Here is a 10,782-nt window from a genome sequence, read left to right as displayed (position 1 = left end):
TTCCGAAGGGTGTTGAACACAAGGATGCATGCATAAATCTGACCAAAAGAACGCGTATACGTCCGCGCAATGAGCCATATGTATGTATGTCATTATTTTTCTAAGATACTGATGTTACTGGTATGATGGGCACTGCAAAACGTATTACCTAGAAAAGTACACACATTCACTTGCAATTTCATGAAATATGATTAGATTTAGTTCTCACTGTTATACTACAGTGCAATTAGACATTTTTAATACAAAGTGCAGAAGTTAAATGAAAACGCGCAAGCAACTCGCAAATGTTTGCAGGAATTTAGCGGTGCCCTTAACAGCCCAACAAAAAGTGGCGAACCGCGGTGAGATGTCTTTTTAAGCGATTCAAGGTAGTAATTAGACACGCAGGCATAAAAATTAGGTTAATTCACTTGTCAACCAACCAAGTCAGACAATCCTGCTTATTTAATTGAAGCCCATCATCGATATAGTTCATAAATGGTTCTTTGAATGCCAAGAACAGACGATCCTGCTTACTTAATTGAAGCCCATCATCGATATAGTTCATAAATGGTTCTTTGAATGCCAAGAACTGATGCCTCTAATTGCTTCAGTGTAATGAATTCCGGACTATGGAAATATGGGAAACCGAAACATGTACTGCGGAAGAGCACAACTGTCACTCCTTTGGCAGACGCCACGAGTGATATGAATGCTTGCGCCTCACACGTGGCACGACCAATAATGTAGCGCTCCTATCGAGCCACGATCTCGCTGAAACTTTGTGCTGTGACCTGGCATGGTCTCCTTGATCACACGCAGCCGGTATTTTGATCGTACCTGTAGAAGCGCGCTGATCGGCTCGCTCACGGTTACGATTTGTGCGCTGCACTCAGTCATGCAGCCCCGACATCGTCAAAAAAAAAAAAAAAAAAACGTAACGCTTGGCACGAAACGTATTCGCCACTCCCAGCTCACCGGTACAGCTAGAGACCACAACGAAGTGGCAGCAAGCAGGCGGCCACGCCAACAAGCAAACCTGTGAGAATAAAGGGGCAGCGACAGATAATTTTTACAGTTCGACTGAGTTCGGCGCAGCGCGATTTACGCGGCTGCGCCCTCCCAACTGAAAAGCGACCGGAACTGACGCTGCGACGCTTTACCGTTGCCCAGACAACCCGGCATGCGGCAGGGTGGGAAGGCGGAAGCTGTTATGGCACGTACACACTAGCGGCAAAACGCGCGCGGCGCACCGCCGGCGGCAAATCGCAGCAGCGGCAGGGCGGCCACACCAACCGGCGGCGCGCCGCTGCGGCAATTACGTGACAGACTAGACTCCTCTCCCCTTCTCGAACTATCCGGGAGCTCACGCGTGCAGATGATAGTGCGAAACCAGAAACAAGTGGTCGGGCAGGTCCGCATGGCACCAGTTTCCCGCGCGCACGTCACGGAAGCGGGCCGCTCTCATTGGTCTCCTTCATTCGCGGCACGCGGCAAACCGCAAGAAATCGGTCCAGGGGCGATCCCTGCCGCGGCAAGAAAAACCCGTTTCGCGGCTGCTTTCGCGGCGCGCGTCTTGCCGCCAGCGGCGTGCCGCGCGCGTTTTTCCGCTAGTGTGTACGTGGCATTACGTCACCTCATTGGCTCTTGCTTCAAAAGAAGCATTGTCTCTTTTTTGTCGTTGTCCGCGTCTCGCGCTCTGGGAAATAATTTTAAATGTGTGATTGGTTTTATCTGCGGTCTAATCATAGACGTGGTCCGTGCGTTGTGTATTAATCGTGCCCCACCTCAACTCAAAGCCTTGGCACGCGCTGGAAGATGGATCCACGAAAGCAGATACGAGCAGTTGCAACGTGCCGGCGGTTGGTATACTACTGTCGGTATGGAAAGTTTCAGGCAAGTGTCCGTTGTTTTGGTGTTTCTTTATTTGATTACGTGTTATTGTTGGCTGTAGAAGTATCTCATTGTGATCCGATAGCATATTTCACTAATGTAAGCGCAAAAGCAGTTGCACGCAGTACTACGGCAAGATGGCTACCTCGATTGCCCCCGTGTGACTAACGTTTCTGTGGCCACGTCGGGCGTGGTGCACCTGCATAATCCCGCTTTGGTTCGGAGCGCTTGAACTATCGGAAATGTGGTGTTCTTGCGAGTTCAGCGCGGCTTATAACACGGTCGTTCGTTTTGTGTCTGAGTAGAAAAAGAAGTGACGACTGGCTTCGCGTTTCGAAAGTACCGGCGCAATATTGGCTCTCCCTCGCGCGCCCGCGTACTGCTGCTGCTGCTGCTTGCCGGACGCCTTCTTCAGCGTCTTTTGGGCTATCTTTCTCTCTCCGTTTGTGTGTGTGTGTTGTGTGTGTTAGCGCGCGCGTACTTGTTTTGTAAGCGCTTTACGTGTGCGTGCGTGCGTCCGTGCGTTTTTTCTGAGCGCTGTGTACGTGCGTTCGTGCATGTTTTTTCAGTGTTATGTATGTGGGCGTGCGCGCGCGCGTTGCTGTTTTGCCTGTGCGCGCGTGCTTGTATAAGGGTCTGTATGGGCTTGCGCGTGCTTTCGTGCGTGTTTTGTGAGCGCTTTGTATGTGCGCGCGTGCCTGTTGTGCGAGTGCTTTGCATGTGTGCGTGCGCGCGCGCGCGTTGCTGCTTTGCGATCGTTTTGCTTGTGCGCGCGTGCTTGTATGCGGGTCTCTATGGGCTTGCGCGTTCGTGCGTTCGTGCGTGTTTTGTGAGTACTTTGCGTGTGTGCATGCGCGCGCGCGTACGTGTTTTGTGAGCGCTTTGCGAGTGCGCGTGCTTGTATGCGGGTCTCTATGTGCTTGCGCGTGCGTGCGTTCGTGCGTGTGTGTTTTGTGAGTGCTATGTATGTGCGTGCGCGCGCGCGCGTACGTGTTTTGTGAGTTTTTTGCGGGGGCGCGCATGCTTGTGTGTGTGTATTGAATAAAGTCGGTAGTGTTACACGCAATAAACCTCTTCAAAATTGGTGTAGCGGCTGTCACCGCCCTGAAAATCGAGTTTGGTGTCGAGCCACCCTGGAATATATGGAGGCGCCGGAGGACCAGTGGAAGGTGTAAGTTTCCGCCTTTTCCCCTCCTCTACCCTGTTGAATCCATTTCCTTGATTGTTATTGTGAAATAAACGTTTCATCAACAGCCTAATTACATGAATCAGAAATCCGGAAAGTGTTTCACGATTACACTAATTTCGATCGTGAAACGTGTACCTTGGGTTAGCCCACATTTCCTTGAAGTAGGCTTATGAGGCGGCGGCGGGCGAAATGCTGCCGCCCTTTTCGCCTGCACAAAAAATGTTTTGTCTACAAATGCAAAAACGCCCGTGTCCCGTGCATTGGGGGCACGTTGAAAAACCCCTAGGGGTCAGGATCAATCCAGACTCACCCGCTATCCCGTGCGCCTTAATCAAATTGTTGTTTTGACACGTAACACTCCCGAACTCAAGGAGACAACTGCTTAAATTGTGAATAGCTGGTTACTTGCGATATTCCGCATATAGCAATTGGTTTCAGCAGCTTTTAATGAAGATATGAAGTGCTAAGATTTAGGTCTCTCTGGGGTGGTTCTCATGCCCTTCGAAAATTGGCCTCTATCGCCCAATTATAATTCGTAAAATGGAATTTATAAGGCATGCCTTCGGACTCGAGAGTAGGTTTAATTGAGAAGGTTGCAGTGAGTCCAATAAATTTTTTAATGCTTTCTCAGAAGGAGTGTCAAAGTGTAAAAAAAAGCGTATGTGTGTGTAAATTGTTGAAAGCGAGTCATGTGGTGCAGGTGTGCGTTTGTGTGTAAGACATCGCTCCTCGAAAGGGCAGGACTTGCGTAAAGTGACTTGTTGAACAACACTTGCAATGTGGTGAACATGGTTTAAATAATGGATTTGAGACCTGCAAGGAGTTGCGACATTCTAACGCATTCCTCTTGCATTTACCACGGATTTGCCACTGAATTGTACGACTCTCTGGTGCTGTTTGGCCAGAAAAGGCAAGGAAAAACAATAATTAATCAAATTTGCTTCATTTACACTATTTATAGCCAACATAGTGCCCAAGTCACTAGTGTGATCGAGTATATATTTGCAATGTGGCACTAAGATTACTCATTACATTCAACTTAACCGCTTTCATAGCTGGTAATAAACTTAGAGAGCACTAAAAGAAACATTAAACAATAGAAATACCGCTGGCACAGCACTGGCAACAGTGTATGAGAAGACAAGCGTATATGTATGTGGAAATTTCAATGCAATGAACTTTCACTGTAACATCTGTGGTATGAGGCTTTTTTTCTCAGTAAGCTGTACCGAGTCCATACTTTGATTTTTCTCTTGCCAACCAAAATCAGCTTTATTGCCAGTGATCTTGTCTCTCGTTCTGGGAGCATTTGTTTATGTGGAACTTAAAATGTCATTTCTTGCAGGTCATCCAGATGACAGCCTCACAATTCGCAGCCTTTGTGCTCTCCATCAGAAACCCATCAGGGGCAAGCCACTTATGTTTGCCTTCAGACAAGACAACATTGTAAGTAGACATAGGCGTGTAGTCGAATATTCTGAAACAAGTTTCCATTTAATACTGTGAGGCTCCTTTGATAGCCTTAGGCTGATATTTTGTGCAGTTGTGTGTGTGCAGTTTTTATATATTGCCGCTGGCACAGTGCACATTGCAGATATGACTACTATGAAGTATATACTTGCAATTTCATCATTGCCTTTCATAATGAAGTTTTTCTTTTGTGCAGGATATTCAGAGATTGGGGCATTTCAGCATCATATTCTGTATTGTGCATTCAGTGCTCATTTCAAGTTTCCCTCCTCCTACCAATTTATTTGCGGGAAAAGAGTATTTGTTTACTCTCTGCAATGCGCTTCTTATTTGCTTATTGCGTCAAACTCCTCTACCTTTAATTATCACATAATTATCACAACCTCAAAATTTCGGCTGTTATCGTTTTGAAAACAGTATCAAAATCAAAATATGCTAGATTGCTATCAAGACTGCAAGGGAATTGAAGAAATTGCAAGAAACCGTGGGTAGTTGAAAACCTCTTTTCAGCAAACCATGTGCCTATTTCGTTTACTGAGCGGCTCATGAAATTCGCAAGCATGTTTGATTAAACACAGTCGTTACAGGAGAAGAGAAAAAAAAAGATTAACAGGAGCACTTTTGATGTGGATGCAATGCTTTTGGATATTCTCCAGGTGGCAAAATGTACATTTAGGAGCTAGAGTGACCTTGAATCAGAGATGGTGGGGTGGGGAGCCAATTTGCAGCCATTGTGACTCATGCATGTAGTGGCAACACAGGATGAGAAATTGTTGTGGCACTGCGGTCTAGTAAATAGGTCAGCACTTACATAAACTCCCCCACAGTGAGGGGGAAACGTAGGATATGTTGTCCAATAAATATGGTGCTTTTAGGAGACAGCAGGAAATTTTAGGCTCTAGTTGAGCAGCTACAATATCAAGGACCACGTAAATTGGAGGAAGCCAACATAAACTGAGTAGAAGGACTTACGTCACTGTTCAGAGCACGAAGTAAAAATTCGGAGCATCAGGAAGGATTGTAAGTATAAATAAGGGAATAGTACTTGTCAGCGTATTGCCTAGCTAACAAGGGCAAAAAATTGTTGGCAGGACTTTCTATATTTTCCAGGGAAATGTTCTGAAACACTGATTCTTACTCAGTCAGTAAACAAATATACAACAATACATAAAAATAACTCCGTATACAGAAAAGGCCTTATAGACTGCAGTGGAGAGTTGGACATTGTTGGGCTGGATGCAAGTACTGCTTTGCTACTGTAATGCAGGGCAGGTGAGAATGCAGTTGGGGGTTTCGTCATTTTCGTTTGTTGTGCACTCTATAGAATAGTGCTCTTCGTCTCGGAGTGTATAAATGTTGCATGCAAAACAATTATTTTCTCATGCCTTGAGCATAGCAGTCTTATTGTGTCTTCTCCCATGAAGTCTTCTGCTGCAGTGCTTCTGAAGTGTAATGCACAACTAGATTGCAGATTTTAATATTGTGAGTTTTATATTGGGGTCACATCCATGCTCCTGGAGAAATGCCAATTGCTAAGAGAGGTCTTTGGTAGAGTCTTTATATTTTATGCTCTTATTTTTCCCTAGTGAAAAGGCTACTGTATATTCATTTTGCTTCTATGCCATTTTGTATTCACGATGACTTAGTGATCGCGGTTTCTAAATTTGAAAACTGGAACTTTTGCCCAATTAGGGGTCACAATAATTAGGGGTCTTGTTTTCAGAAGCTTGTTGCCTTATCAAATTCCCCGCAGTGTATAGGATCGTAATGAAATGTAGAGTCAACTCTCATGATTCTGTTATTTTGCTAATGCAGGAAGCAGGATTCCAGCACAGCCATCTCCGGCACTTATGGTCAAGATGCTCAGACAATGGAGTCCCTGTTCCTTGTGGTTAACCGTGAACAGTATTCTCGCTTTTATGAAAGCTAAAGGTGATTTCCTGCATAAATTACAATTTTGCAGCTCAAATGTATACACTTTATTCTAATTTGAATCAACTAATATATGGTGTGATAGGACGCGTTCAAGGTTAGATGCGCTTGGCGTTTTTAAGAATGCCAGAAACAGGCAACGGCAAAGCCGAGCGAGTGCGAGCACCAACAAGAAGAAACGTCTTCTTCGTCCTCTGCTGGCGCCGGTATTTGTCACTACAATCACTCCCCGGCGAAAAAGGAGCCATCCTGGCGACCTATGGAACAGGCAGCACTGGCGGGTCGTAGTGCGGCTTCAGTCGGTCGACATGAACAGTTTCGCATACGCGACGCCGTTGGTCCGTAGATGGCTGAACGGGCTCAATGACGTAGTTGACCGGGGACGTCTGTCGTAGAACCCGGTAAGGGCCGTCATACTTTGAGATGAACTTTGTGGAAAGGCCGGGAGTAGACGAGGGAACGCGGAGCCATACCAGCGATCCAGGTGAATATGATGGAAAGGACAAGCCGGCGTCTCGACTATGTTGCTGGCTGGCCTGGTTTTGCGTGGTAAGAGAACGTGCGATCTGACGACATTCTTCGGCATAGGTGGCAGCTTCGGATAGAGTCGTAGATTCTGAAGCGTCGGGGCGATACAAAAGAATCGTGTCCATAAACGAGGAAGGTTCGCGACCATAAAGAAGAAAGAAAGGAGAGAATCCTGTGGTCGACTGAGTGGCGCTGTTGTAGGCATACGTAAAAAAGGGAAGGATGCGGTCCCAGTTAGTGTGGTCAGCGGAAACGTACATAGCGAGCATGTCGCCGAGAGAGCGATTGAAGCGTTCAGTCATACCATTGGCTTGCGGATGATAGGCGCTCGTAGTTCTATGGACAACGTTGCATTCGCGGAGCAGGGCTTCTACAGCCTCGGAGAGGAATGAACGACCACGGTCACTCAGTAGCTCGCGAGGCGCACCATGTCGAAGAACAAGGTTGCGAAGGATGAACGAGCCGACTTCACGTGCTGTGGCCGCCGGAAGCGCTGAAGTTTCGGCGTAGCGCGTGAGGTGGTCCACGGCGACGATAACCCAGCGGTTGCCATCTGGGGTGTACGGTAGAGGGCCGTACAAGTCAATGCCGATACGGTCGAAAGGCCGGGAGGGACAAGGCAATGGTTGAAGCGGCCCTATTATCTGGTTAGGTGGGCTCTTGTGGCGTTGACACTTGGAGCACGAGCGGACGTACTGCCGAACGAAGCGGTACATTCCGCGCCAGTAGTATCGAGGCCGCAGGCGTGCATACGTCTTTAGGACACCGGCATGGGCGCATTGAGGATCCGCATGAAAAGAGGCACAGATGTCAGAACGTAGATGGCGAGGAATCACTAGCAACCATTTACGGCCATCAGAGAGGTAGTTGCGGCGGTACAGGAGCCCTTCGCGGATGGCAAAGTGGCGAGCAGTGCGCCGAAGCGAGCGGTCGGTGGTGCGGGGTGATGGCTGAGATAAATACTCTAGAAGAGATGCTATCCAAGGATCCCGGCGTTGCTCGGATGGCATGTCGGCCAATGTAAGAGAGGAAGAATCATAGCTTGAGACATACGCAGCACCAGACTCATCAGGCAGTGGTGAGCGCGAAAGAGCGTCGGCATCCGAATGCTTACGGCCTGACCGGTAGACAACACGGATGTCATAGTCCTGGAGACGAAGCGCCCAACGAGCTAGGCGACTAGATGGGTCTTTTAATGAAGACAGCCAGCACAGGGCGTGGTGATCAGTCACGACATTAAATGGACGGCCTGATACGTAAGGTCTAAATTTGGTGATTGCCCAAACGATAGCAAGACATTCTTTTTCCGTGACCGAATAGTTCATTTCCGCTTTGGTGAGAGTGCGGCGGGCGTAAGAGACGACGTACTCTTCGAAGCCAGACTTACGCTGGGCTAGAATAGCGCCCAGGCCGACTCCACTAGCGTCTGTGTGGATTTCTGTTGGAGCGTCTGGGTCAAAGTGGCGTAGAATAGGTGGGGATATCAAAAGATGGCGTAAGGTGGCAAACGCGTCTTCGCAAGCTGTAGACCATGCCGAGATGCCTTGGCTGTTGGCAAGCAGCTGCGTTAAGGGGGCGATTATGGACGCAAAATTACGCACGAATCGGCGAAAGTACGAACACAGGCCTATAAAGCTACGGAGCTCTTTCAGCGTAGACGGCCTGGGGAACTCGGCGACGGCGCGAAGCATTGCAGGGTCGGGAAGGACACCGTCCTTGCTGACATGACCTAAGATGGTAAGCTGGCAGGCGGCAAAGTGGCACTTCTTCAGGTTAAGCTGCAGTCCAGCGTAGGAAAGGCAAGTCAGGACGCTTGCGAGACGCTTTAGATGGGAGTCAAAGTCCTTGGAAAAGACTACGACGTCGTCCAGGTAGCACACACACGTGTGCCATTTGAGGCCTCTAAGAATGTTATCCATGAGGCGTTCGAAGGTGGCAGGCGCATTACAAAGGCCGAATGGCATCACGTTAAACTCGTATAACCCGTCTGGGGTTACAAACACTGTCTTCGGACGGTCAGTGTCATTCATAGGGACCTGCCAATACCCAGATCGAAGGTCCAAAGAGGAAAAGAACTCTGCTCCTTGCAAGCAGTCGAGAGCGTCGTCGATTCGGGGCAGCGGATAAACATCTTTTCGTGTGATCTTGTTAAGGCGCCTATAATCAACGCAAAATCGAATGCTACCGTCCTTTTTCTTTACCAGCACAACTGGGGAGGCCCAAGGGCTGAGCGAGGGTTGTATTACGCCACGATGAAGCATGTCGTTGACCTGTTCATCAATGACACGACGTTCAGCGTGAGAAACTCGGTATGGACGCTGGCGTAGGGGTGCATGAGTGCCGGTGTCAATGTGGTGAACGATGGAGGATGTGCGGCCCAAGGAAGATTGCTCATGATCGAACGACAGCCGAAAGCGATCGAGCAGTTCCAAGAGTTGGGTACGCTGGGCAGGTGGAAGTTCGGAATCAATTGACGGGAGGAAGGCTTCGGAGGGAGCAAACAGGGCGGTGGAAGAGGGAGCATAGTCGCAAGAAAGTGGCCCAAGAACACAAGACAAAGGAGGTATATCAGTGTCCGCGGCGACGACCACTCGAGAAGGTGGCTTGTCAGATGCGGCGTCACACGTCGGCGACAACTCAAGTTCGGCGCGCGCACAGTCAACAACGGCATGGTTAGCAGCAATAAAGTCCCAATCCAAAATAACGCCGTGTGAACACGGTGAAAAAACGACGAATTCGACTACATACAAAACGTCCTGAATGACAAGGCGAGCTGTGCATGCCACTGAAGGGTGAATGTGGTGCGCGGTTGCGGTACGCAGGGAGACGTCGGAAAGCGGAATCGTAATTTTTTTGAGCTTGCGGCACAGTTCTCCACTAAGAATAGACACAGCGGCTCCAGTATCGACAAGTGCTTGCACAGAAACACCTTTGATATTCACGGTGATTTCGTTCGCAGGTAGAAATCGAGGCCTTGAAGTTGTCGACACGAACGCAGTTCTTGCCTCCGGAACTGCGAGGGCTAGTTTTCCGCTTGGACTGGTGGGGGGCGACGAACCATTGGGGAAAGTGAACGGCGACGTGGTGAGGGCGACCGACATGGGCCGTAGTCACGTCGATTTGGTGAGCAGCTGTTCATCGTTGAGTGGGAGGAGATCGGGTGTGGTGGCTCAGAAGGAAAGTAGCCTTGATTTACTTCGCCCGCACTAGTACGGATGTCACGACGACGACAGAAACGTGCGACATGGCCAGGTAGACAACAGAAGTAGTAAATAGGCCTGTTGTCCTGGGTGTGCCAAGGATTAGTGGACGGCGGTGCGGGACGGCGAAAAGGAGGCGGATTCGGGTGGACAGGCGCACGCGCAGCTTAGAAGGTATTTGCTGGTCGAACAGGATCCGTGCTGAGTGGCATTGCTGGTGACTGGCGGCGTGCGACCTCAGCATAGGTGAGTGGAGCGGAAACAGGCGGATGCTGGTAGGTGGTTGGGAGAGCCTCAGAAATTTGCTCCTCTATGGCCTGTCGTAGCGTCGGAGCAAGCGCCTGCGCAGAATCCGGGACGCAGGAAACAGGCGACAATTGTCGCGCCACTTCTCGGACAAACTGCTGTATCTGCCGCATGAGCATTGTGGTGTCAGCAGAAACGGAGCCTACAGTTAACGCTGACATGTTGGCTGTGTCAGAGCTCGGGAGGCGTGTAGCAATGCGCTGTTTCCGCAACTCGTCGTAGCTCTGACAGTACTGGACCACCTCCGTGACAGTTTGGGGATTTTTGGCAATGAGCATGTGGAAG

At 49.1% G+C, this 10,782-nt stretch overlaps 1 long non-coding RNA gene across 1 annotated transcript; it reads left to right on the top strand.

Annotated features, from left to right (window-relative positions):
* The first annotated feature begins 2,987 nt into the window (after positions 1–2,987).
* LOC125940768 (uncharacterized) lies at positions 2,988–6,524 on the top strand. The gene is made up of 3 exons (XR_007463981.1): positions 2,988–3,043; positions 4,407–4,507; positions 6,347–6,524. It is a non-coding gene; the product is annotated as an uncharacterized LOC125940768 (long non-coding RNA).
* Positions 6,525–10,782: the final 4,258 nt, after the last annotated feature.

This window comes from Dermacentor silvarum, chromosome 10 (assembly GCF_013339745.2).
Source record: "Dermacentor silvarum isolate Dsil-2018 chromosome 10, BIME_Dsil_1.4, whole genome shotgun sequence".
NCBI classification, from domain to species: Eukaryota; Metazoa; Arthropoda; class Arachnida; order Ixodida; family Ixodidae; genus Dermacentor; species Dermacentor silvarum.
This window is presented reverse-complemented; position numbering and strand designations above follow the sequence as displayed.